This window comes from Caloenas nicobarica, chromosome 6 (assembly GCF_036013445.1).
Source record: "Caloenas nicobarica isolate bCalNic1 chromosome 6, bCalNic1.hap1, whole genome shotgun sequence".
NCBI classification, from domain to species: domain Eukaryota; kingdom Metazoa; phylum Chordata; class Aves; order Columbiformes; family Columbidae; genus Caloenas; species Caloenas nicobarica.
In genome coordinates, this window is record NC_088250.1 from 38,327,892 (window position 1) to 38,355,811 (window position 27,920).

Consider the following 27,920-nt stretch of genomic DNA (forward strand, 5'->3'; position numbering starts at 1 on the left):
ATTCTTCCAATGCATTAGAAGTTACCGAAATACCACATGGCTCTTCCTTCCTGCAGCAATTCAAGAAATTCAAGGATGCGGGCATTCACCAATCTTTTCTTCTTTTTCTTCCTAAAATTTATGTTTGGATTCCAGCATTTCATCTTGTGCCATAAAATGTTTATGGTTTCAACTTGTATGGAGAACCCAGCAGCCTTCAGAGATCAAAGGGCCATTCTTACTGTCAAAACTGTGAGCTTCACAGTGATAACTTCATTTTCATTACAGTTTCACAAAATATATAGAAATACAGAACTCTTTTAGCTGCCAGTAGCCTTACAGAATAAAAACATGCAACACCAACCACTAAGTTTTCACTGACCACAGAACACACAATTAGGTTTTGTCGAATGCTTTTAGAACTGTACAGTCACTTACGCATTTTTAAGACTATCATTAAATCGCAAAAAAAATTATAACATGACACAAAATGCAGCTTTTCTGCATAAAACGTTTAAAAAAAACCCTTTATCTCCTTTCAGTACAGAAGATAAAAGCATATTTTAAGTCATTACTTCCTCTTTAGGCGCAGGGAGGGGTTTTAGTTTCCATCCTAAGCTGAGATGAACCAGTCGGCCTCGCAAGCTCGGTCAATGCTTCAAAGCTACCGCACTGCAAATCCAGGTTTATTTCTAGAATGTTATGCCCCAGGTTAGCCAGGATCAAGAGTTCTGCACAGGCTGTCTATGTCCACCCTCGAGAACGACACTACTTCAGTTTTTTACTCTCATCACTTAAATAAATGATACTGATGGGTCTTTCAGTGATTTGGGTAAGTACATGGTACCTGGAAAGCTACCCAGTAAATCCTTTGACCTTATTAAAATCTGGGTATTTGCTCTGAGAGGCACTGTTGTCAGCTGTAGGCTTGCCTTTTCAGCTACTTTTTATGAACAAAAATAGGACAAAATGACTCTTCCTGATCTCAGCGAGAATATTGCTTCCTGCACCCTTATCTGTCACAAGGTCTATAAGCCAGTAAAAGTTAAATATCCCTCAAGGGAAGGGAGGTGTGTGCGTGTATATATATATAGTCAATATTTGTCACATTGAGTCCATCCCAAGTGAGATTTTTAAACTGTTTCTTACTGTGCCCCTATACATTAAGACATGCTTAGAATTGCCCTGCTATGTGAACACATTATTCATGTAAAAAAAAAAAAAAAAGACACAACGACAACACAACCCCACAAAGAACGACATGCAAAAATCAGACAGAAAATTGGTATTTTAAGATTTACTTCTGCCAAAGTTGTTCTGCCCACACCAGGCGTGCCGCTCGGATGAACTGTCAGCAGACTCGCAGGATTTACCCACTGTCACACTGCTGTTGTTTCCTAGCAAGCATCTGAGTAAATACCCCAGTCTGTCTCATTAAAAACAAAAAAACCCCAAAAAATAAACTGTTACAAAGTATGCTGAAACAGTGAGTTAATGAGATTACATCCTGGAAATCACCTAAAAATAATTATTAACTGTTTACCAGAATCCTGTGAAATTTCCAGTAGCTAATATTCAAATTCAGGTTGTCAGGGAAAAAAAAAAAAAAAAAAAAGGGCAGAAAAAGAACATACCAGCCTATGTATAAACATATACGAGCACCTACAAAGCACTAATTTCATGTTCTGCACTTGCCTTTGCTTCTGCATGGGAAAAGCCCATGCTACACCTCTCTGAAAAATCTACAGCAACCTCCCCCCACACCTCAGCCACTTCCAGCCCCGAGCGCAGCGTGACATTTGGTAACACGCGCTTTCGATCCACGCTTTGCAACCCTGCGGTAAAGCCCCTTCCACAGATGATGCGAGTTACAGGTACGCGGATGGAAGAGCCCGAAAGGGGGTTCTAGTTTCAGTCTCTGAGGTACCTTCACAGCAGCAACCACACGGTTCAGAACTGTCTGTACTCGCTGCTGCCATTTGAACACAGGATATCGTTTTGCTTTGTGCTAAGACATATTCCTCAGATTTTCAAGTGTTACAGTTTCATAATTCAGAAAAAAAAAAAAAAAAAATCGGCTTCTAGCAATAGCGCCCTAAAAGAACAATGCAAGACTTTGGAATTTTTCCTGGTTTTAAATTAAGTTCTATCATTTGTAAGCCCTCCAGTAATCTCAAAAAATTCTTACTTCGTCAGCTAGGCTTCCATTAGGCTTTTACTTGTGAAAAGTGCCCTTGTTCAAGATTAAATGCACTCAATTTAAACCACGGCTACATGCCCTTTGTGGAAAGGACAAATGACCACACAAGAAAAATGCACGAAATCTGAAGGAATTGCCTTCAAATAACAAAAATGCACTGAACACAGTGTAGAGCCACATACCACAGCCCAGCCGGCCAGCAGCGCTGCAGTGCCATCCCACCGCTTTTCCAGAGCCGATGGGGACAAGCTGGAACACCCAGAAGGTACAGAGGGAAGGACTCAACCCTGTGCCTCAAACTGCGTAGGAGAGGGGGAGCGGAGAGGAGTCCACAGGAGAGGACGGTCCCTGGAGGCACTTGGACCTGCAGAGCCAAGAACACAGCTGTCACCTTCGTAATTCTGCAGCCTGCAGCCAAAAGCTGAGATGGACCCTGGAGCACAAGTGTGATGGGAGCGGCTGAGGGACCTGGGGGGTTCAGCCTGGAGAACAGGAGCTGAGGGGAGACCTGATCGCTGTCTGCAACCACCTGAAAGGAGGTTGGAGCACGGAGGGGGTTGGTTTCTTGTCCCAAGTAGCAAGTGATAGGACAAGAGGAAACGGCCTCAAGTTGCGCTGGGGAGGTTTAGATTGGATATTAGGAAAAAATTCTTCCTGGAAGGGGTTGTCGGGCATTGGAACAGGCTGCCCAGGGCAGTGGTGGAGTCACCATCCCTGGAGGAGTCTAAAAGGCATTTAGACAAGGTTCTTGGGGACACGGCTTAGTGCTAGAGTTAGGTTATGGTTGGACCCAATGATCCCGAGGGTCTCTTCCAACCCAAATGATTCTATGATTCTAAATCTATTTACACTTAACACCACCACCTGCATATCAAAGCCTATGTGTGGAAATCACAAACATTTATGGAGCCACTCAACTGCAGAGTAAAGCTTAAAACGAGTCACAGAGGTTGTGCTTACCTACCCAGTGGATGTCTGATGCAAATAAGTGCAAAACTGGTCACTTGTGAGGGTGGCACCGTGGGCTCCATCCAACCTCCACTCATCCCAGTGAACACCCATCTGCCCTTGGACTTGCTACTGCTTTGTGTGTGAGGGTCTCTTCCAACTGAAATGATTCTGTGATTCTAAATTTATTTACACTCAACACCACCACAAGCCAATAAAAACTTCTTTTGAATAAATGGACAGTAAATGTTTAAACTATTTCCACGCTATGGAGACCTCCAGAAAAATGCCATTACAACATACACTGCGGCCTGTAATATTGTCTTCTCATTACCTGACCACATACTGTAATTTAAATTAAATTAAAACCTTTAAGCTCACCACTCTTCTGTCAAACTTAGTCCAAGTTGCCTGATAAGTTCTGAAGTTATTGGGAAAAACAGAGGAAAGAAGGAACATCACTGACAGACTCTGTGCCACACCAGCTTGTTTCCTTAGACAGACCAGACTTAGGGCGGTTTTACCTGCAGAGAAGCACAAAGTCCTCCCTAAATAGAGACCATTTGAGATGGTTTAAATGTGTTAAAAACACTGGGCAGTTGGGGGACGCTTAAAATACTGATATGTCCACTACACGCAAAATTCACAAAAAAGTGAACAGATTTGCATTATATTTTTAATGCACAAATAACTGTCTTTTACACTTGAAGGTACAACCAAATTTATTAATTCTCAGTGTGAGGAAAACTCATTTTCCCCACTAAGAGTACAAAATACAGTCAGAATTCACTGTTGATTACCATTGGTTTGAAGAGTGGAATTCCATATATTTTGAATTTTCAGGGGAGGAGCTGAGGTGGTAAATAGGAAATATACATATCTGAATGGCCAAACATTCTTGATCATCTCTTCCCGTCTCACTGTAATGCCCACACATCTGTCACTCATGTACCGCCATATGAAGCCAGTCTACTTGAATTATAAGTACAGCACAATTGTTAAGATACACCTCATTCATGTTCTTAACATTTCCCACCTCTGTTACAACCATGGGAATCCAGGTTTTGATTAAAAAGGAGACAAAAGAGAAGTCAGTAAGCATGTTGCTAATCTTGCCTTGAAGGAAAAATTCCTTTGATTCCCAAAAACCTGTAACCTTATCAGCCTTACCGTACACTGGAAGCACAATGTGAACTGTAGCTCCATTTCAGGGCAAGCACAGCACAAATCATTAGTAGACGTCTATTAACACCAAAAATTCTGTACCCGTTGAGCTGGGCACAGAAGGTGATCAAGTCTCCTTTTCTTTACGGGGCCAGTTAGTGCCACCACACAACCAGAACCGATGAAGGAAGGTAGTCCCCAGATGGCACGCACCAAAGTCCTTATTGTAGAGTCCCTGCTGTCCTCTCAAAAACCCTCACACGGAGACATAAGTTGTTTAACTTGATGCATTAATGATCTTCTGAAAGGGACCACCTTTACAACCAACTAAGAGCATCATCCCACAAAGTGTAGGATGAAGCCAAACTAATGATTTTGCTCCGGAATAGATGATATTCTGCACAGGCACAGTGACCCACAAAGCGAGACAACAAACTGCAAGAGCAAGGACCAGGACCCCCACTCTACATTGAGTTATTGGCGATGAGCCACTTACCTCCTGTCTCTTGTGTTTTCTGCCTGTCAAATAGCGAACTACACCCTCTCTCTTTTTTATCTAAGTAACACATCATATTTATCAAAAGTATTATTACCTGCATCCAAAACTGGGAGCAGTAAATACCAGGCTGTGCTGCTTTAGATGTCTTCAACAAAGCAGTTTATGAATCTTGTTTATGGACCTCAGTGGTGAGCAGTACTTTTTCCCATCCGTTCTATCCGCTTCAGATGATAAAGTGCAGTTTTCCCAATTATATTATAATAGCTTTCTTAAATCTGAATAGAGGGAGAAAAGAAAAAAAGGATATGAGCTCATCTGGTCTAGCTTTCCAACTGTTTTAGGCTAAGAAGCTTCATCAAAATCCTACTCAATACTACATCACCCAAATATTTATCCCAAATACTTTCTTTGTCTAATAATGTCTGCAAAAGAAGACTACACTTGAGCTAAAGGCACAAGACAGGACAGTCCACAATCACCTATGCCTATTGATCACCAAGAGTAGGTAGGTTCATTTACTTCATACAGAATCACAGAGTGGTTGGGGTTGGAAGGCACCTCTGAAGGTCATCCAGTCCAACCCACCTGCTAAAGCAGGTTCACCAGAGCAGATCACACAGGAATGTGTCCAGGTGGGTTTGAATGTCTCCAGAGAAGGAGACTCCACAACTTCTCTGGGCAGCCTGTTCCAGGGTTCTGGCACCTGAAAGTAAAGAAGTTTCTCCTCATATTCAGATGGAACCTCCTGTGCTTCAGTGTGTGCCCATTGCTCTTCATCCTATCACCACTGAAGAGCCTGGTCCCGTACTTGATCAAATCCTACAGTGGAGGAGCCAGGTGGACCTTGCCTCCTCTCCCCAAAGACCCTGTCAACCTGACCTGCCATTAAATGTCCTCTCTACAGGAGATGGCCACCATTATCATTCCAAGCATGTCAGGAAAACGCCCCACCAGAATTCAAGACAATACACTAACGGCAGTTTTGCAGTGCTGTGTAAGTTGATGTCAACATCTTACGTGTTTGTCTACTTCACGGTCTCGCTTGTATTTGCAAACACTGCACTAGCCCTTTTGCCTTGGCATTATAGTGACCACAGCTAATCACATCTCCAAGTCCTCACCTTAGGCACAGAATCAGTGGATGGATGAGGTGGGTGGGGCCCTCCAGACACTGACTAGTCCAAACCATCTGCTGAAACCAGGGTCAACCACAGGACCACGTCAAGTTCTGAGTATCTCCACCGATGGAGACTCCACAGCCTCTCTGGGCAACTTGTTCCAACGTTTGACCGCTCACAGTGAAAAACTTCTTCCTGTGTTTAAGTGGAACTTCCTGTATTTCAGTTTGTTCCACTCATCCTACTCGTCTCAAGGCCAAACCATCTCAGCCTCTCCTCACCTCACACCCATATTCTCAACATGGGGTTTCCCAACCTAAGTTTTCTGTACCAGCTACAGCTTTACTGTATTTTGATGACTGAACTACATGACTAACTGCGGATCTACTTCTCCAGTAACCTTTGCATCATCTGAACAATAAAGCAGCAAAAGTTACATCACCGACAAAACTACTGATTAAGAGTAACTGGGCCATGAACACATGGAAGACCCACCCAATGCAGGTCTTTCTCATCCCATTAGAAGTTACACTTGAAGCAACAGGACATTTTTAATCTCTTCTGTGTCTCAGCTACATGTAATCCATGTTTTTGTATCAAAATATTGTGTTGCAATGATTTCATGGTTTAAAAGAAATTAGTTTAATATAGCAATATAGGCCAGACACTCAATCCTATTAAAAAAATACATCCGCTTTGTCCCACAAATTATAATTTTTTTTAGCTTTTAAGCCCTCAGTGACAGAAGTCCAAGTTAACCTTTATTTTGTCCTGGGCTAAATCCACTGCAACATCCTTTTTGCCCTTTAAAGTACAGAAACTTTTGGGAAGTCTTCCAGTACTTTGAAAGAAACACATTTACAAGATATGCAACGATTAACATGAGTGATTCTAGAAGCTCCTGAGACAGTTCCCGAGTTCCTGTGATGCGATGTCCAGACCTGTTCATAGAATTTTCTTCTTTAATAGTTAATTTCTGAAATCACTCCTTTACCATCTTTAGCAAAGTGGGTGTGAACTTTCTGCTCCAAACAAAAAATTATATGGGAAAGGAGAAAACACTATAATAAAGTGTGCAAAAAGCAAAAATACATTAAAAAGGCAAAACAATACATTAAACCAGTACAAGTTTATGCTTAACGTTGTCTACAAGAAAAAGCTGACTCTCTGTAAGACACACTGAAAATGACCATTTCACCCTGTAGACTGTCGCCTTGGAGCCAGGGGACCAGCTGCATTAGACAGAGATCACAAGATTGTGATATTTATATACCTAAAAGTTCATATTTGTCCACTTCTCAATTGCAAGTTAGATGACACGTTTCTACTTATTACGCATTTCTACTTGTTTCTCAAAATGACAAGGTTTAATACCTTTTTACTTCAGTCTTCATAGAAGAACTTAAGATGCTCAACAGCACTGAATTTCTCAGAGAGTTTCCAATCCAAGCTTTTGAAGAGATAGGGTAGAAATAGGATAAGAGGACATTTTTCAAAACATGAATTCAAACCGGCAAAATCTGAGGTCTTTTGCTATTGAATACTATGAGAACTAGTTGAAATAGCTCCGGAATCACCTGCAGTTATCTTCGAAAGCTACAGAAGTCAAAAAAGCTTCCGAAACCATGAAGTGCTAGCACAAACAATATTTATTCCAAAAAAAAAAAAAGAAGAAAACAGAAAATTACAGGCAAGTAATCCTTACTTCCATACCAACAGTTTACCAACACAAGCAACTAAATATATTTGCACACATCTAGAGGACTGGCCAGTCAAGATTTGTCAGGGGAAGGAAAAAAAAAAATAGTCACATCAAACTAATCTTAATTTTACCTTTTGACAAAAAATGCGTCTTGACTTCAGTGAGGTTTTTTCACACAACATTTTAAAAAATAAAAAAAAAAACCACCCAAAAAAAAGAAATATGATCTAGGTTATGCCACCAAGACGTGAGAACACCAAGGGATGCAAAACTGCACTGTGGGAGTAAGTACCAGTAGTTTGCCATGAGAATTGCTCTGGAAGATGTTGCAAGCAAATACTAGAATTTTACTATATCTTCAGCTGAAGTGCCACTTTTGATTGAGAGCTTGAACCCTAAGAAAGAAATTTAGCGATTAAATTCCAAAGTATATTCTTTTACTGATTTTTGTTTTCATGTATACAATTCAAACAAGTTTCATCCTACCTGAAAACAAGAGAAGACCAATTCTCAGGATCCCTTCCAGATCAAATTCCTACAAGTTTAAGTATGCATCTACACTGAAATAATGGAAATGAAATGAAGAAAAACACATTAAAAGATACTTCAACGTCAGTGAAGCAGCACAGAGGTCCCAGCACCACAGAGGCACAAGGTGACCCATCCTCGCAGATCTCCTGTTAATCTTCACCAGTTCTGTCCTCCAGATTCTAGTTTTACCGTGTCGAACCTCCATGTGGAATAAGAAAATTCAGAAGTAATGCTGAGTAAAGTCTGTGTAATGGTTCTAATTCCCTACACAGGCTGTTCTGCAAAGAGACGTTGCTCAGCCCAGTGGTTTTAAAAACACGAACATTTTTTAAAGTTATCAGGGAAGGAGTCAAACAGTACTTTTCTCTAGTAGCTCTGTATACACTATGGTTCTTCAGTCAGCCAATTAGCAGAAACATTAAGCTTCCAAACTTTTAGCATTTTTGCAACATGCAAAAATTATTTTAATATATATATAATGATTTGAAGAAGTACAACTAAACAGAGCACTATTGCAAACTTCTGGTTATATTTTTGCTAGTTTTTAAGTGTCGAAGCATTTAAATTATTAACTTTTCACTTGAAGATGACTGATTAGAATGTGTCCCATTTGGGGAAGAAGAGTTCAATATCCTAGTATCAATTAAACAAAAATGCGTCCTTAGCTTAAGATTAAAAACTAAAATGCCACCAAGTTTCTTCCTCGCATCTGTCAGATCACAAAAGCATCCCATCCAACAGGATAAGGTGGCCAGAAAACCTTAAGACTGTCTAAAAGATATTATTTCGTATACGTGGTTTAGCACCGAAGCTGAACCAGAAATGACACCCGAGCTTAGGATAGTAAGCCTTTTTGCCAATGAATTTCTTGTAAAGTCAACAATTATAATTTATTCTGATCCTTTGTGTCACCATATTAGTAGTTATTTTTCAGCAATCCCAGAGCAGCAACAAATAATGCCATAGAAGAGGGCTGATATAATTACAGGCTGAAAAAGACAGGCCAGCACCCTTACACTCCAAACTACCCTCTGTGGCTCCTTCATACCCCATATGTTGCTAATAAAACTGTTTGAATCATACCTATGAGACAGTTTTACTGATATTGTATCAGGTCCCCAGGTTCTTTGTATGAGATACGATGTCACCAGCACTATAACTATGCAAATTTTGCGATACAGGATCCCACCGGACACGATATTACATACGGAATTCGCAGTATGAAGCTGTGCATTAACAATAATTCTAGTGTTATATAAATGAAACCGCTCTGTTTATTGAAAAGCTCGCCACACTACAACGAAATCAAATTTAAAAAGCAATAAAGAGCGACTGACGTGCTCGTAGTAAAGATGGCAACTTTGGTATTTTTCCCCAAACAATGTAAATTTTGCTTGACAATTCTTTACAGAAACTTTTAGCACCAAACAAATGCAACTCCCTCCTCCCACAATCTCAATTAATGACTTAAAATAGGAACCAACCATGTGATTTTCAGCAAGAATCTGAACTGCGTTCACATGCAAGCGCGAGTCTCAGTTTCTACTACTAATAGAAGAATAAATGATAAATAATAAAAGACTAAGAACTGCAGCAGCAAAAAAACAAAAGCATGGGAATATCATCACACTGAAACACCTTCAGAATTATCATCTTCTGGTCAGAAAACACTTCAAATATCTGTATGACCTCAGGCAAACGAGGCTTCTTCCCAGCTCATGTCACATATATTAAGCTCTCCTATTATTTCCTGCATGTGGTCAGTGCTTTATATACATACCTGCAAAAAGGTATATCTTAAAGGGCTTAAAAATCACTGTTGCAAGAAGAGACAGACAAATCTGACAGTATAAGGAACTCGAGGCACATTCCTCTTCGCTGTGTTTCCAGCAATTTCTTCCCTCCGCTATTAATTTATTGTTGGGCTGCAGGTGGGGAATACTGGGGCTCAAAAAGAGAAGTCTATTTTTAAAAGAAATCTGAAGAAAAGGTAACGGACTAGCATGATAAAGTAAGCCTGGTAAAAAGCCAGACTTAGGAGATAAAAGCGCGCTATTTCACCATGGTGCCATGAGAATTAATAAACCAGATAATTTTGTAAAGTAAATTGTACAGTAAATTTGTGTAATAAATTGTCTAATATGTACAAGGGAAAAAAAAAGCAGCTCAAGCTCAGTATTCCCTGGAAATACCTTTAATGCCTTCAGCTACAGGCAGAAAACATAAATGACACACATACCACAACCAGCTTAGAAGCCTCACACTGAGAAGCATCGACTTTAACTATAATAACTGATGCAAGGTTGTACTTCATGGAAGAAAAACGGAGTTGTAACCAGGCACTTGGGAAGCAAGATGACGAACTGCCTATTTTGTACAAGTATAACTTGTGTGCTGCCACTACTTAACTTTTCCTGAAGTTTTCCTTAACACCACCCTCTGCACAATACAAAAACCGTAATAGTTTTATTCTCTATTTAAAAATAAAGAGCGGCTTAGGTGACACCTTACCAGGCAGAAAGTTCATGCTCCATCCCATGAACACTCTGCCCTCTGGTATTGCTCTACATGTTATCATCACAAAATTCAGAGAAAGTTATGTATCTGTTTCCAAAGTCTGAAAAAAAATAACCCCCTCCTCCCCAAATACAGCCCAAAGCTGTTATGAAGCAACTTATTTTTAGAAAAAGCACTGATGCGGATACTTAATTTTAATTAATAGTCTCACCGACTTCAACATTTGTACAGCAAGACAACTCCACACTTCAATTAAAACATGCACATAAATGCTTTGCTGTTTCATGGCCAAAAGCATGACAGGAACAGCATTATACAAACTGCTCATGAAATTTAAAGAAAACAAAAAATAACAGCAACCTCACCCTCAAACAGAACATTAGAAACCCTGTAAAAGTCACAGCTGCAGCATAATTCGCAGGTTGTGGAACATACGAGTGCTAGAGCCAAAATATATTCGAGGAAATTATTCCAGAGTGGGCAAAAGAACTTTGGGGAAATATCTTAACCAAGACAAGACTCTCTCCACCGTTGGCATCCACTACCTGCCCAGGCTGGTTTTTCAGGAGCTCAGAATTCTTCACCAAAAGAGCAGAGGCAGCTACACCTTTGCTTCTGATGACTTGCTCTCTTTTTCCATTGCACACATAACAGATAAGCAGATTTCTTTCAATAAACAATGAATTACATCCAGCTCAGCTCCGTCACGGATCATCCTGAGCATCTTCAGCAGACATTCACTTCCAGGGAACGGTCACTCTGAGTTGCAACACCACTTATCATCGTAGACCTATAATAAATCTAATTTTGAAATAACGTGACACACAAGAAATGCTGGTTAAGTTTTCTTCATTATCTATGTTATATCACAAACTGTAAGCTTTAACTTTTAGGCAGAATCCTTAAAGGTAATCAGCAACAAATTTCTGTTGAAAGACCCTCTGGTCTATTTATTGCAAAACTGTGGCATTTGGTGGCCTGCGGCTCAGTACCACCAACCGATAATTATTGAAGTTTTAGCATTAAAACACCCCTCATTCCAGGACAGCCAAGCAAAAATCAAAAAATAATCCCCCCCCGCCTCATACCTTTATTAAGGGCATCAAGAAAATCAGAGCTGATAGCAAAACTGAGGTGAACATATACATTTGAAAGTAGTGGCCACTAAGAGTTAAATTGTTTTAAGAAACGCTACAGGTGAGAAGCAGAAACCTAAATAAGCTGGCTCCTTTCTCCTTCACCTCAATGAATAACTACATGCTGTGCGATGAACTGGCTGATGGGTGACCGGGTGGGCAGAAGACATCAGAGTTCGCTGCCAGCTGGGGTGTTCACCTCCTCATGATGCTCCTTTGGGTGCGAGTCTCAGCACCAGCCACCAACCAGCCCCAGAACAACCATCTCCTCGCAACCTTTACTTGAGGAAACCATTTTGCTAAAGGACTCTTCCACTTGCAAAACCTGAAACAGTGATATTCATCAAATGAGGTTTAGCATCCCGGAGTTGTGCTATAATGTGAGTAGCAAAAAGAGACCAAGTCACCTCTTCATCACCTACAGCAGCAGGAACGGCAGAGCCCTGATGACAGGGGCTGTTAGAAGGCTCTGGGGAGACCTCAGAGATGATTCCAAGGACACCTTATTGCAGCCTTTCCGTACTTAAAAGGGGCCTACAAGAAAGACGGGACCAGACCTTTTAGCAAGGCCTGCTGCGATAGGACAAGGGGTGATGGTTTAAACTAAAGGAGGGGAGATTCAGGCTGGACATGAGGAAGGAATTGTTGGCCCTGAGGGTGGTGAGAGCCTGGCCCAGGTTGGCCAGAGAGGTGGTGGCTGAACCATCCCTGGAGACATCCCAGGCCAGGCTGGACGGGGCTCTGAGCAACCTGAGCTGGTGCAGATGTCCCTGCTCATGGCAGGGGGGGCACTGGGTGGGATTTGAAGGTCCCTTCAGCCCAAACTATTCTATGATAGACAACTCAAGCAGTGAAACAGATGGAAAAGTACAGGTAGAAAATGAACATCTGAGCCCTTTTCTACAGGACCAATTCAGACCCAGGACAGCCCATTAGCTCCAGCTCAGCATTAGCCTTGCCGGACTGCTCTGTATTCACAGGTAGCGTACGCAAGCTATTAATAAAATAAAGCCAGACCCAACCTGACTTAGCTCTGCACAGCAGCGGCTTGTGCATTTCTCCAAGCATTCCACACCTAATTTACAGAGTACATTATCCATCCATATATCTAACCTGAGAAATGACTAGAATCAAAATCACTTAATTGATTAATGCTTAAGTGAAACACGGAAAGCAAACATAACACGGCAGAAGACTTCCTGAAAATGCATTATTTTTATTCCGACTCCATTAAGCAGTCCAGTACTTTTGAAGGATTAATGTAAAAGCTATCGAGAGATACTACAGAAGGGGAATGCTGATTCTCGGTGAACACGCCAACACATGATGAAGTGCAGAGACATTTTCAGTAGTAAAGATTCAAGCCAGGATCTTCAAAGAACTACAGGGACATGTGCACTTGCCCACTTGATCCAGAAGCTGAATTTATTTGATTTTTATGAAACAGTGTTTTGATAATTCCTCCCCGAGTCACAGACTCACTCCAATACTCTTCAATGAACAATCCAACAGTTGTTATTCTCACAAAATTAACGTGTTTTTTCACACCAAGGTTTTGTAAAGAATAGAGATGTCTGCCTTAAACATCCAGAACAGAAAACATTTACCTTAAAATGAATACCAAAAGAGAATCAGTCAATGAGTGTATGTATACACATAAGGATTATTTCCAAACTTTACTTGTTAAACAGGACACAACGTTTCATTTACAACTGTTATTTTTTTAATCAGGAGCTGAAGACAAGCCCAGGAAGAGCAGGAGTAAATAAGTTTCTAAACAAACAACTTACATAGATGCTTTTTAACAGGACTGGACAAAACATTCCTTAAAGTCGCATTTACAAGCCCAGGCTGACCTCAGGCGTTATATTCAGTATGTATGAGATAACCTATGTGGATACTGACCTTAATAATGCTACAGGGGCAAATTTTTCACAAGGAAGACATGCTCTTGAACAAATGTTTTCCAATGTATTAGGCATAGAGAAGCTTTTTTTCTGCATCAAGAACCACATGTCATATTCCTTAAACTGTTTTTTCTTGACCGAATATGCTGTGGACAACCTACAGAGGATGCTCCTCCATGCTCCTCTGAGGTTCTCACCTAATTTCCACTAACAATGAAAGCACATGATTTTTTTTTTCCCCTTAAGAATCACAGTCACATTTAGGATCAGCTTTCCTAAGTTCACATGCCAAAAAAATACAGCAAGCGATCAGAGACTTTCAACACTAACAGAAGCTCTGATAGAGGTTTTTGTTTGTTTTGAATCAAGTGCAGATCCATACCCTACAGTCACACATTAGAATCTGATAACAAAACCAGTGACTGGTCCATATTTAAACACAAATGGAACAAAAACTGTAGTCCCATATTTATCAAGCCTCCCTAGAACTACTTATGCATAAAAGGCTGGTAAAATAAGTGGTATCTGTTTGACTGTATATCCCAATATGAGTCCTCAGGTGGACTCTGCAACCCTGACAGACCCACAGCCCCTTCTCACAAGGGCAGGTAGGTTAATGTCACAACCCTGGGGACAATCGCCGTCCCGACAGGCATCAGCCTCACATACAAACGTACACTCACATCATATCACAGTCCGTATGCTATGTACATGTACTCTCGGATCTTCTCACGCATTCAGGAGCTACAGTAGGCAAAGGGAGGAGATCTGGCCCACAAAAAATACACATGTTCAACCTCTCCCCAATACTTCACATTTTCTGCAGTAGGTCTGCTGAACCCTTGACCACAGCTCAAATCATTGAGTTTCTCTAGATTTTTTTCAGTTCTGAAGAGTGACCCCCGCCCATCTGACCAAAGATATCCCTTCAAGAGATCCCAGAATTATTTTAAATGTTTAAAGGCAGTGCCTCAGTCTCTTATTTGGATGCTACAAAGTGTTCTTGGAGCTTTATTTGGGAAGTCTTGTTAGCAGAGGCAACAGGCTCTATAACAGCATTCAACCTCTAAAACAACTGTGAGATCCCAGCCCCACATCCCAAGATCTGAACCATATACCATCCCCTAAGCACAGTGAGATTAATCAAATGCTGAGGACTGGACACATTTAATTCTTTGTACACTTCAGATTACAGAACAATTAAGAAGCTGGAAACAGAAAACTGGCTCAAGATGAAGTTACACGATTGGGTGGGCAAAATGGTTTTGTCCACAAGAAAGCATTTAAATATCTGTCACAGCATATTTTAAATAGATTTATATTGGATTAAAAAAATGTAATTTTAAATAGACTCTTATTGCTATAAAAAGCATGCTTTACATCTGAGTACCTACATCCCCAGTTATAAAAAAACCCCACAGATTCCTCAGGCAAAACGTGTATGCTCTTTGTCACCTCTCTGTCCATCTCAAACTCTTCAAGTTGTAGAGTTTTACACCACCACAATAAATAATATTCAAATTATTATGTTCTAATATTGTCTTTATAGTTAAATACAATATTGGCAAATGCTTACCAGGTTACACATGCTAAGCAGGTCAAGTGATAACCATAACGATGAATGTGTAATCTAACGCCCATTCATTTTGATTTATGTGAACCATCATACGAAAGTCTCACGTGTCTATTTGAAGTCAGTGGGAAGGAGCCCATTTTTCCTGACCTGAATCAGTGTTCAGTCTAAACTTAGGCTTTTTTTTTTTTTTTTTTTTGCATTAAACAGAATCAGTCTTCGCACATAGTTAAAGATGCCTGGGGCTGCAAAGTCCTTCGCGATCTCAGCAACTGGCCCCATCATTCCCTGTAATAGTCTTGCTGAAGAAAATAAGATCAACCAAATCTCTCTCTGCCCTCCCAGCTGTGGGAGAAACAGATCAGCCTGTTCTTTACTTCAGAAAAGGCCTTGCAAAGGTCAGCCTTTCACATGAAATACAGATCATTAACAGGGAATACAGAACTGCTTAGATTCTCACTTGTTGTTTGTATAACTGGGATTCCATTGTACCTATTGCAGAATGCTCTATACTTTGTTCTTCATATATTTTTATATATATATATATATATATATTATATATCTCTATCTATATCTCCACCTATATCCTGTTTATGAAACTGATTTGTAATGGAAGGCTTGCTTATTGAATGAGAAAGAAGCCACCCAATGCTCGGTCGTTGCACTTACTCTCAAAGTATCATGCTCATGAGCCAAACTGCAATTCAAACAAGTTCCACTGTAGCCTGTCCTGAATGGAGAAAAACACACACACAAAAGAAGACACCAAACTCCACAGTATGGATGGGAAAACAAAGGTGCAGAGTGTCAGCTGTCTAATTCACATGTGTTATTTATTTTTACTGCAAGCCACAGTCTTGCTCACTGTCTCATGGAGACTGACAGTCTTCTTAAGACTCTTAATTCTCTTCTAGAACAAACTCTAGACCAAAAACTAATATTGCATCATCTAATCCCATGCAGTTTCCATGCAGAGTTCTCAAAAAAGTGTTTACTCCAGGGTTCAGTCTATATCAACCTAGGCAACAGTCTATATCACCCTTACTGCAAACATACCTTTGATACAGAAAAGGACTGATTAGTTATATCAGTCCTCGTTACAAAATAGCAATACTGACAGATCAAAAAATACATTATTTGTGGGTTGCAATAGTCTTGAATCGGTAAAGTCACATTATACTACCTGATGCTGCACTGCCAGGCATTATAAAATTAAGCCTGGCCCAGGCCCATAGGTCTACAGAAACCCCCACAAATAAAATAATAATTTAAAAATACCTAAAAACCAACATGCTTTAAAAATTTACATGAAGCTCCTAAAAGTTTCCAAAGCATAGTATTTTTACTTAAATTCCTGAATGATCTGAAGATAATATTTTTTCCCCTCAAAACTCATGGAAGTAAAATTCGTGGCAAACAGCTCAATGTTTTGTTTTTACAGTTTGAGACTGTGTAAAGAATAAAACTGCTTCCTTTGACTTGGACATCATACCTGCCAGCTCTCAAAATAAAGGAGAATATGAGGAGTTTCTAGAGAAGGAGATCCAGGGGCTAGGGGACACAAGCATCACGGTATCATTAAAGAGTACAGAAGACAAAAAAATTGCCAGACAAATACAGGATACGTCCAGAGTTCGGAAAGCACATTAACGTGGAAATAAACGTATTAACAAAATACGAAGACAAAGATACCGCTGCATCAAAGCTTCAATTCCCTGGCCTAAGAGAGTTAACCCATGAAAGCAGAGGTTATGAAAAACTGCAACGAAGTTTCATAAAGTCTATGTGGAAAAGTAGTTATTCGGGTATTAAAAGCTTGGGGGAGAGAGGGTGGGAATGAAGGCTCACGCTAGGAAGCTGAAAAAATAAAAGTTTGGACCCTCTGGCCTTATATGCAATGCTTGGAGAAGAAAGACACAGCTACAGCCAGGAGGGCAAGAACAAAACCACATTACCTGTAGGCAGCTGTAGATGACCACTATAGTCTAAATTTTATCATACGATCTTGTGAGAGCAAGTCGTGAAAGGTGTTTTCCTTCCACATCTCTCAAATAACTGGGATTTAAGGACCCAGTCACGCTTCTGATCTCAGGGCCTAGCAGCTGAGGCCTGAAACAGCATAAAAACATCTTAGTCTTTCGTTCCCTGCTAGAGGGTCCAACAGAAGGACCTCATCAGTAGGGTCCTCTCCTTGATATCACGGTACACTATTGTGTGTCAAAATAACATTGGGAACATTTGAGATTCAATCTCTCCCACATCTATCACTCCCCATAACCTGCTCAGGAAAAGGACATTTCACCAGATCTTCTCACGAGTCAGGGCCAGAGAGAGATACAGACATTCAACATGGAGACTGAAAAATAATACAGCCATTAAATATCCCATAATACTTTCATGTACTACTCCTTGGTTGGAAATAAAGCTCAGTGATGTAGAGAATTTATGATTTTTATTGACAACACAGAATAGCTTTGTCTACTAGAGGCAGACTGAATGGAACCAGATGCATTTGCTTTCACGCAAACTCACGCAGTACGATTTCCATGCGAACACAACACGGAACAGAACGACCATGTCTACAGGAAGGCATTTGACTTCTCATTCGTAAATACGTCCAAGTCCTAATTAGAATAAAATAATTGAGTTCCCGAGTCTCTGAAAGGACATAGCTATGATAAATGATGAGAACCCCAAAGTCAAACCACCTCCTCGAGAAACACTTTTGCCTCACCAGTTTGCACTCGCCTTTTCCATTTTTGCAGAGACTGCAGAAAAAGCATCCAAACAATTAGAATTTGAGAACCTGCAACATAAATGGTAGTTTCTTAGACTAGTTCTTTCATAATCCATCCCATGCTCTTCCAAATAAGAGCTGCCCAAAAATACTTTGCACGAAAAACTAAATGTTCCCAGTGACAACTCTGATCATGTCATTCTTTGCACATGAACATTAAAAGATGCAACTACAGCAAAACCTTCTAGTTACAACTTCAAGACTAAATCCTAAATATAGTACGTTTTCAAATTGTCTTTCCTAAAACTCAAATAATATGTTCATTGCTTTAACCAAAAGCTAGTGAAGTACAACTTGTATTGTGCTGCAGGCCATAAAGTGAATGTTCTTTATTTGAATCATGGATGGATGAAGATTAAAAGTAGTTTTTTGAGAATTTACAACAGCTCTGACACTACTCCGTGTTCATCATCACAAGTAATTCCTATCTATTTATTAGACTTACTCCAGACCTTTTACTACCTTCAAAAAGATAATTTTGATCAATTCTTCATATCTTTATACCCAACCACAGGAAATCGTATAGAACACGGACAGAAGCCCCGGCTGGAAAAAAAGGGAGTAGAGGTAAGAGAAGGACCACAGCAGCTGCTTCAGTCAGACTGGAGAGCCTGTGGTTGAAAATAATGTTTGGTCATTAATTTTGTCTTTAGCACAGCTCTCAGGTAATGTTTTCTTATTATTTGCCTATCTGAAGTAACCATTCTGCTCTATAAAAGTGCCTAAGTAAGGGGAAATTATTAGAAGCCCTCCCTCGTCTTCTCCAACTGATGCATCTCCACCAGCATCGCTGCCAGTACTTCACAACCAAGAGCTGTATTTTGCTCGTGAATCCTATGGAATTCTTCATTTCTCTACCCTAAACAAATCCCTCCGCAAAATTAAATTGTTCTTATACCCAAGACTCGATATGGCCAACATGTGCAACACAGATTTAAGATCCAGTGCCTTGAACAAGTTAGAAAAAGGAACTTTAGACTAATTTCTGGAGAGCATTTGGGAGGTTTGGTTTCTTATTAAATAGGCTGTGCATACCTGCCTGGGACAGTCTTTGTAAGTTCTGTAAATTTAGACACTGGTTTTATAGTTGGAAAAAATAAAGTCTCAATTATCAAAATATTAAAATCTTTTAAATTTGACTTTCTGAAAAATATATTACCAACTTTAAAGCCAGTCTTTTCACACATAGCATTCCAGAACAAAATGTTATACGCTGAGAGGCAAATACAGGTCTACGACATGACCACAGCTACATTAATTTTACTACAGTGCAAACACCAGCCTTTAGCAAACGTCCACAACATCTGACTGTGCGACTACACAGAGGAGCCATCACAACCGCAAACTCGGGCTACTCCTACGAGCAACGAATTTTCTATCCAGCACCTGAAGGGGCAAGGAGAGTCTACAACTGATTCCGGAGCTTCCCAGATGATCCCAGGATGCTAAAACAGAGGTGAAAACGTAGACATACTGTCACCACATGCAACAAAGTCATGCAGGAGGTGGAGCAGACGGAGCCCTGACCCTTCTACAAGCTGCCGCAGCTCAAAACTACAGGTAAGGAAATGTCAGACATATGTGACTGCCGCAGTTTTCAAAGAGTTGATACTTTAAAGGCTAAAGCCTCTGTTGCTAGTAAAGTCCTTTCCTAAGATTTTCTTTCTTCCTTCCTTTCTTCAAGTAGTGTTTGCTGTGAGATGACAAAAGTAGCTTCCAACTGAGGCGGTTCACCAGAAGACTCTGGGAAACACCTGGAGATCTTGCAAGATGCTGGACATTAATATCAGGGTATGAAACACCTACACTGCAACAAAGACTATCTTAAACAAGATGACCAAGCTTGGACGTGTAATTAAGTCTCGCAGAACTAGAAACACCAAGAAACCCAGAGCCATTTAGCTTGAAATCGCACGGGAATTACTTGTGAGATGTCATCCTTACAGAAAAGCATCCAGTTAAGGGACAAAGCGATCACGGACTTTGCTGGTGACTCTCAGGAATGCCTAAATACTCCCTCTCATGCATTAACACCACATACAGTCCAAAACACCACCAATAAAAACTTCTAACAGCATCCCACTAATTCCTCCAATTCATTTTTTGCATAGACATATATAACATATATGTAGAAAGACTTTACATGCGTATATGAAAACTCAGTAAAATAAATTTAACTACAAGGAAGAATCAAACCAATATTTCCGTAACTTGTTTTCCCATTATTTAAACTGGTTTCTGTACACCTTCTTTGTGAAATAAGCTGAGTAACACTTAACTCATCACAACATTTTTCAAACACTTATCACTACGCACTGCTGATAAAGCAGCTTTCATTCTATAACCACTAAAACTTTTCTTCTCAAAGCATGATATAAGCAGAAGCTTAGTTACTATTCACATAACAGAATTACAGAAGTTTTCAGAGCAGTTTACCAAATATTCCAAAAATATATTGTTTCTCAAAGCAAAACAATACACTGTATTTGGAAGACGTTCGCTCTCAGTATTGAATAACACCTGTTATATACCTGAAGGGCTTTCTTAGCAAACCAAATCTCCCCAGCAAATCTGAGCTGTAACGAGGCTGATAAAAATCAGCTTCACACGTGTTTAAAAGGGAAAAAAAGAAAAACGAGAAATAAAGGTAGAGTCTTAATGTATCAACAGCTTCTTCTGACTTCACAGAGCACATTAAAAGAATAAAATGGAAAATCCTGGCTATACATTAAGGCAATTCTTACACCCAAACAATTTGATAATGTAACATCGTGTATCAAGCCATTTTTTCATAAATTATGATCTAAACAGAATACTAGTCAATTCACCAAAAAATATCAACGATATCCCTTTATTACAAATGATCCAAGTATCCCCCTTGAGGCTATGGCTATCAGAAAGCATTTAGTTAGCTCCCCAGCCAATATTTTTAGTATCTGTTGTATTATGAAACTATAACACATTTTCAATAACTTTTAGCTTTGCTACACAGAGCAACAAATAATTTCCCAGAACCCTTTGGAAAATCTGACATGCGAAATGATTCTCTAGTCAGCTTGTTTATTATTAGACTGAAAAAAACCCCATATATCAGATCATTTGACCATCGGAGGGAATGGAAAAGTATTGGGAGCTTCAGGACAGATGGACGAACTTCAGGTCATATAAAATACTACCAAGACTGCATTTGAAGAAAAATGTGAAAGTTTGTGAAAGCACCCCGGGTGAAAATACTTTGTGTTGCTAAGAAACATCATCCCTGATGATGGATGAATTAAATTGTCTCAGTTACGAGAGCCAACTCCAGGCATCCCTCGCTTATTAGTAGAATGTTGTCTTCTACTGGTAATTTATTTCAACGGCTACATACAAATAAAAAGCCTTACCTTTAAACGAAACTGAGAATTTCAAACTTGCATAATAAATGCCAGAAAACAGAACAGAGTTCACATCTTGAACTGAATTTAATAACTACATTTTCAAAGTTTACATTTTTTAATGTAATATTAATACAGCCAAATGATTAAGAATTTATGTTAGGATGGTCTGCAATGAAATATGCTGTTCAACTTCCGAAATCACTCTAGGTACAGTCGAGTGAAGAATAAAACTCTTTAAACATTTCTAAATAGTGAACGACATCAATATTCAGGTAATCAAATTTTAAACATCACTGAGAGAACAGCGCATTCATTTGTCATGTATTGTTATGATGACACCAACATAAAAACTAAGCATGAAGGAAATAATGCAAGCCACCTGCTTTTCTCATTTGGAAGTTGTCCTCACGTTTCATCTAGTTCCTCTGTTTAATATATTACTTACAGGCTCTTTCTTCTGCAGAACACATTCGTGAACTTACAGCAGTGTATCTTTATGTCAGAAAGATGTGTTTGCTGTTGGACCCCCACAGATCGTACCTGCTTCACTTGCCGTGCCCTGCGTTGAGTCCTCGCAAACAGGTTCTAGCTGGAGCAGATGAAGGTGGCCGCTTTGCCTTTTCCCGCAGGCTGCACGACACGCCAGAGCAGCTCTCCTGAAAGGGGAAAGAAAAGCAAGAACATCTCACCTGGCACAGCCTTGACAGCGGGACACAACAGCAGAGGCGAAGCGCAGCAAGGGGGGAGCCCCAGCGTAAGCTGGAGAGTCCTGAGGCCACAAAATAGACGTACGACTGCTGCTCGGAGATGATGGAAAAGGGCAGCGTTTCTCAATAACCCGGAGAGGTATACACAGAATTTTATGCCACTCAGAAGCCAACGCAGTTGCTGCACTGAGAATAAACCAAAGGCAAAGGCCTATTTTGCAATAATACCGTTGGTAAAGGGGAGAATCATTAAAGAAAGTGAATTTTAATTTGTCAGATAGAGAGGCTTTGAGGGTTTCTTCCTGTTAGTCTAGATTGTGTTCTAATGAAGATCCCAAGTTGGATGTCCCAAGTTTTAGCACTGGAGAGTTCAATTTAAGGGAAAAGGCAAAAAAAAACCACCTCTATAAACTGTTCTTTGGATCCCATCACAGCTTCCAAGTCAGAAATTACTGCGCTCAGGTACACGTTGAGGCCACGCACTCAGCTAGTCAACACCCAGAGGCAACCATAGAGGTTCTTTCTCCCAAAGAACGCTACCACAGGGAAGAGTTACCACCGGAGAGCCCAAGAAGATGTATTTACTAACGATACCAATTTGGCTGTGCTATAGGAGATGTGCTTCCTGTGGGCCTAATAAGGAGGAGCTTTCCACTCGAAGCAGAAGCATTTCAAAACCTCACAGGGCACGTCTTATCTGCTGCACTCCTGCTTCTGGAATGCCAGAAATCCTGAAGACAGAAGGCAGATGAGACTGCAGCTTTCCTGGGCACAGATGTTGCAATCGCAGCTGCCTTAACCGCAAGCCATGGTCCTTGCTGCTTTCTGACTCCAGCAGCATCTCTTAGTTGCTTTGGTTTTGGAAACACAAGCACAGACAATAAAATGAAGTGTTTCTGATGCCATCAGGTATACTAAAACACTAACATAAAAGAAAAAGGTCTGCAGGTTATGCTCCAAGCAAATACCATGAAATAAAGGCTTTTGAAGCAGAGATGCCCTTTCTTCCCCTCCTCTACATAGAATCATAGAATGCCCTGAGCGGGAAGGGACCCACAAGGATCATCGGTTCCAACTCCTGTCCCTGCACAGGATGACCCCACAGGTCACACCATATGTCTGAGGACATTGTCCAGTCTCTTCTTGAACACTGTCAGGCTTGGGGCCGTGACACCTCCCTGGGGAGCCTGTTCCAGTGTCCACCACCCTCTGGGTGAAGAACCTTTTCCTAACGTCCAACCTGACCCTCCCCTGGCACATCTTCCTGCCGTTCCCTCAGGTTCTATCATTGGTGTCCAAAGAGATCAGCACCTGCCCCTCCTTCTCCCCGCATGAGGAAGCCGTAGACCATGATGAGCTCTCCCCTCAGTCTCCTTTTCTCCAGGCTGAACAAACCAAGTGACTTCAGCCGCTCCTCATATGGTCTGTCCTCCAAACCCTTTACCAACTTCGTGGTCGCCCTCTGGACACTCTCCAGTAGCTTTATATCCTTTTTATATGTCTTGTTTCAGACCCCTGTGCTTACAGAGACAGCAATATTCACCACTGGAAGCTCACGAGATGCTGCAGACAGGACTTGAAGAGAAGGGAAGAACTCCTGTCAGCCTCAGATGAAGTTGCAAGTGCCTGTTTGTCAGGAGGGAAGCAGCTTAATGCTTAAATCTAACTAGGTAATGCTAGGCTGCCATACATACTGTTATGTCTACCCATGAACACCAATACTGAGAGCTGCAATGCCTTCAGCTAAATAAAATAAACCTTTAGATCAGACGAACTCTTTCGGAGCGCAAGAGGTACACAATTCACAAAATAATAGTGACTTCAAATAATGAGGTCTGTTCGATCAAAGATTTCTTTTTTTGATCTAGCAGCCACGAAGAATGACAACATCTCAAGTTACTCAGAGAACTGTGCACATACATGTTTACGTAATCAATTACAGGTGATTTTTGCACATCACTCCGATGAACTGAACCACCACTGAGCCAGGTGTGCAGATCCATGTGAATGTTCTCCAAGGCTTTTTTTCTTTTATCTCACTAAAGATCCCGTCCCTAAACACCTCTAGCTACAAGAGATGCAACTTAATTTATCCAGTTCCAGGTTCTCCAGTATAGGATGGACATACCCAAACAAGATCAGCAAATGGCCCCAAAAACAAAGAAGGGGTCAGAGCGCAACTCGTTCTGTGATCCATCACCAAAGGTCAGGTCTGCGCCAAGGTACAGGTTTGCAGGACTCCCAACTATAACAAGCTTTTTCTCTCTCAGGTTTCACATTGTAATGCAAACAGCATTTTCAGTGCAGGATTATTTAATGTTTTCATTTATTACTTGGATGATAAACAATATGCTTGCAAAATTTTGCAGTTACCTAAGAAGGGCTGCAAGCATTCTGGGAAGCGGAGTTAGAATTGAAAATATAGGACTGAGTGATTAACAGCAGAACTGAAAGTGGGGTTTTAATACCAATTTGAATTTGTATTAACAGGAGCATCATATGCAAAAGACAGTAAGACTTACTCTATTCATCGCTGATAATGACTAAGGTTGCACATTACGTTCAATTCTGGATACACAGATTTCAGAATCCCAGAAAAAGCTCAGAAGAAAACCGAAGTCATTAGGGTAAGTTAAATGGACTTGCCGAGTACAGGAAAAAAGATGAGTAGAGAAAGAGGGTGCAGGCTTCAAAACATGTTAACAGCAGTTACAAACATGATGTTCATGTCCTACTACTAGAATATCTACTGCAGGGGAGGAAAAATTAAAAAAAAAGAAAAAAGCCAACACACAAACATGCCACACCAAACACAAGCTTAATAGGTAAGGAAAAAAATTAGACCAGTATTAGAAAAAACATGCTACCTCTAGGGATAGTTAAACAATGGATTAAGTTATGGAGGGGTTACACCAGCCTTCAGTGATTGTTTTTAAGCCCTGGTTAGATGAACATGTCAGAAACCATCTATACGCATCTATCTGGCTTTACAATGAACACTACATGCTCAGCGTACAGTACAGGGCCTCAGCATAACGTAGATGACCTCCAGAGATCTGCGTTTTCTTTTCTAAACCTAAAGGCTGTACGAGTTTAGGCTCCTGCCAAGCAAACCAGCAGGTGACCTGACTGCTCCTCAGAGCTCCAAGCGGGCTTTTGATATCTCTTTTTTCTAAATAGCCAAGGCAGCCTGTGATTGACAATTTTATAGCACATCAAGCATGCTACCTTAAATATTAAGTACTCTGAACGATTCACCGGGGAAATAAAGTCAAAGTACAGAGAAGGCAACAGCAACCAGTCCCGGGAATCCAGTCCTGAGAAGGAAATCAAACCTGCCAGAGCAGGTGAGGACGCACATCCCACCAGTCCCTAGCAATACAGGTAGTTATTTTTGTTTCCAGCACCCACAATAAATCCACCTTAATAAAAAGCAGCATTTAATGAAGTACTTAGAGAAATAAGGAGGGAAGGTTTGACATCTCTAAGCTTATTTTCACAGCGGTATGAAAGGAAATGAGGTAGAGTCAGAGCTAATTCTCCTTATATAATTTCACATGGAATGATTAGTTCTGCCCCAACAGTAAGAGCTTTCCAGAGGGTCCGACTTGTCGCCAAGATTGCACACAGATGCTCTAAGTGCAGCTTCCCCATCCTCCGCTGACAACCAACTTAAAAGGCCAACATAATAGTCATTTTACTATAGAATGAAATTCACAGCATGCATGGTAAAATAATGTCGCAGTTACCATGAAACCGCACTTGCAGGTTGGGGGTTGCGACTTTTAAAAGTTTAATCGTGAAACAGATTCGTAAGGAGGAAGACGCAAAGCAGATTTCTGCTTTAGCCGTGTCCTATGGTCCTTTCGGATGTCTAAGAGCAGCGGAAGCTACTGGACAAGGAGAGGGCAGAAGACACAGAGAAGCATTCGTCTCACATGCCTCCGATTTATTTTTTTTTAAAAAGGCAGATTTTCAATTATTATTGAGCTGAATGCCCCCACCTCTTAAGCCTGATTAGGAAAGACATTCCACGTGCAAAGGGATGCTGAAGGTGGTGGAATTCCATAAGGCACCTGGGTCACTTCTGGGTGAAATACCAATTACTGGTAAATCATCTCAATAAGACCAACCAAAAAAAAAAAAACCACCTTTAAGAGACATCACTGAGCACATCACACAGATAATCCTAAAACTCTCCACAAAAACTTGTAATAGGAATTAGTACTTTTATAAAGCATTGTAGTATTTGGTATTTAATCCTTGAATAGAAACTAGTAGAAAAGCCATATTCAATTCCAAAATCGCTACGGCAAGTTCCAGCTCAGCTACTACTATTAAAAAACATATTTTTGAGATAGATATATATATACACATTTTTCCAGGAAAAGATAGCCTCCCTTAGCAAATTTAATTATCCATGAAAAACCTGAAAGACCCACCAGAAGAGCATTTCAAATAGTATTGTAAGAACTTCATATATATTTTGCACTTACTACCAAAACCATTTGTTTTACAAAAGACCTACAGGTTAAATACAAAGCACACTATTAGTTTTAGGCACAAGAACAACCGATTTTTTTTACGCCTTGCCAGAAATTATGACTAATTAGGCCAGCACCACCCTACAGTCATTTCCATAAATCCCACCTTTACATTTAAATCACAACAAAAAAAAGAAAACTGACTTAACAATAACAAAAGCATATTTCTTGTTAAGTTTTCTTTAAGTAAGATCAGGACAAAAAAATATTCTCTCAAGTCAACAGGAAGATGTTATTGTTTATTTGGAGAACTTGGAATTAATCTCGAACCACACATGAAGTTATACCCAGAAATTTACTGTTTTAAACTGCAACTCAATAGACAGACAAGGTGAATGGCAAAACTTTTAACTGGGAAATTGCAAACCACAGAATTTCACAGAATATTGCTGGATTACTTATTCTGCACTTATTATTTGTAAACTTTGAAAACAACTGGAATATAAAAGATACAATGTATCCAACTACTTGTTGAATTTTTTTTTTTCTGGACTATTTGTATGTTAAATATTGTAGTAGAAATATATACATACAGTATGACACTGAGCATCAGATGAAATGAGAATCTGTACTTGGATTAAGATTTTAGTTTTTAAATGATGGAAATTATGGTGCTTCTGAAAAAACACTCATTTTAATTACACGTACCAGGCAAGACATTTCTAATTTAAAAAAAAAAAATCCTGTTTTCACAATGCAACATGGATGCTATTCTCATTTTATTTACAAAGGTGTCAGTAAATAAACCAGTAAGAAAACAGAATAAAGATTTACATTGTCAAATAATCCAAGATAATGTCATTCACGCGCAACTCACCAGCATTTTTTTTTCCCCCCCTCAAACCAACCTGGCTGGAAAGAACAGGAAGAGAATATTTTTCTAAGAGTTCGTCTTCGAAATTGAACTATTGTCACTGTTTTTTCTCCCAAATATTCTGCCCCTACAGTCACACACCATCATTGTTCAAGCTAAATCACTCCATTTTGGTTTTTCAGTATTCCCAAACATTTACTCTCACGCATATGCACAACATCTTGTGATATTCTGGAACTTCTTCTGTAGAATGGCTTTATAGCGGTTCTGTTTCTATCTCATATGTCCCATTAAGCTTTAGGAGGACAAACCTAAAACCTCAGTTCTCTGAAGAAGCAGCTTCTCTTTGTCTTTTCAGATTGAGAAAAATACCAAATGGCAACAGCGAGGTCTCCATCCTTCAT

The 27,920-nt window shown here is 40.1% G+C and overlaps 1 protein-coding gene across 11 annotated transcripts in view; it reads right to left on the reverse strand.

The window, feature by feature from the left end:
* The window catches only part of GTDC1 (glycosyltransferase like domain containing 1), a 184,366-nt gene that overhangs the window by 151,441 nt on the left and 5,005 nt on the right, over nt 1-27,920 (reverse strand). For 9 of the 11 annotated variants that reach the window (XR_010606382.1, XM_065637514.1, XM_065637517.1 and 6 more), the window contains exons 2-4: nt 21,992-22,107; nt 4,885-5,065; nt 2,362-2,543 (exon numbers count right to left, since the gene is read on the reverse strand). The gene's annotated coding sequence lies outside the window, so the exon portion shown is untranslated. The remainder of the gene's footprint in view (nt 1-2,361; nt 2,544-4,884; nt 5,066-21,991; nt 22,108-27,920) is intronic. The other 2 variants (XM_065637509.1, XM_065637510.1) reach the window with 2 other exon arrangements.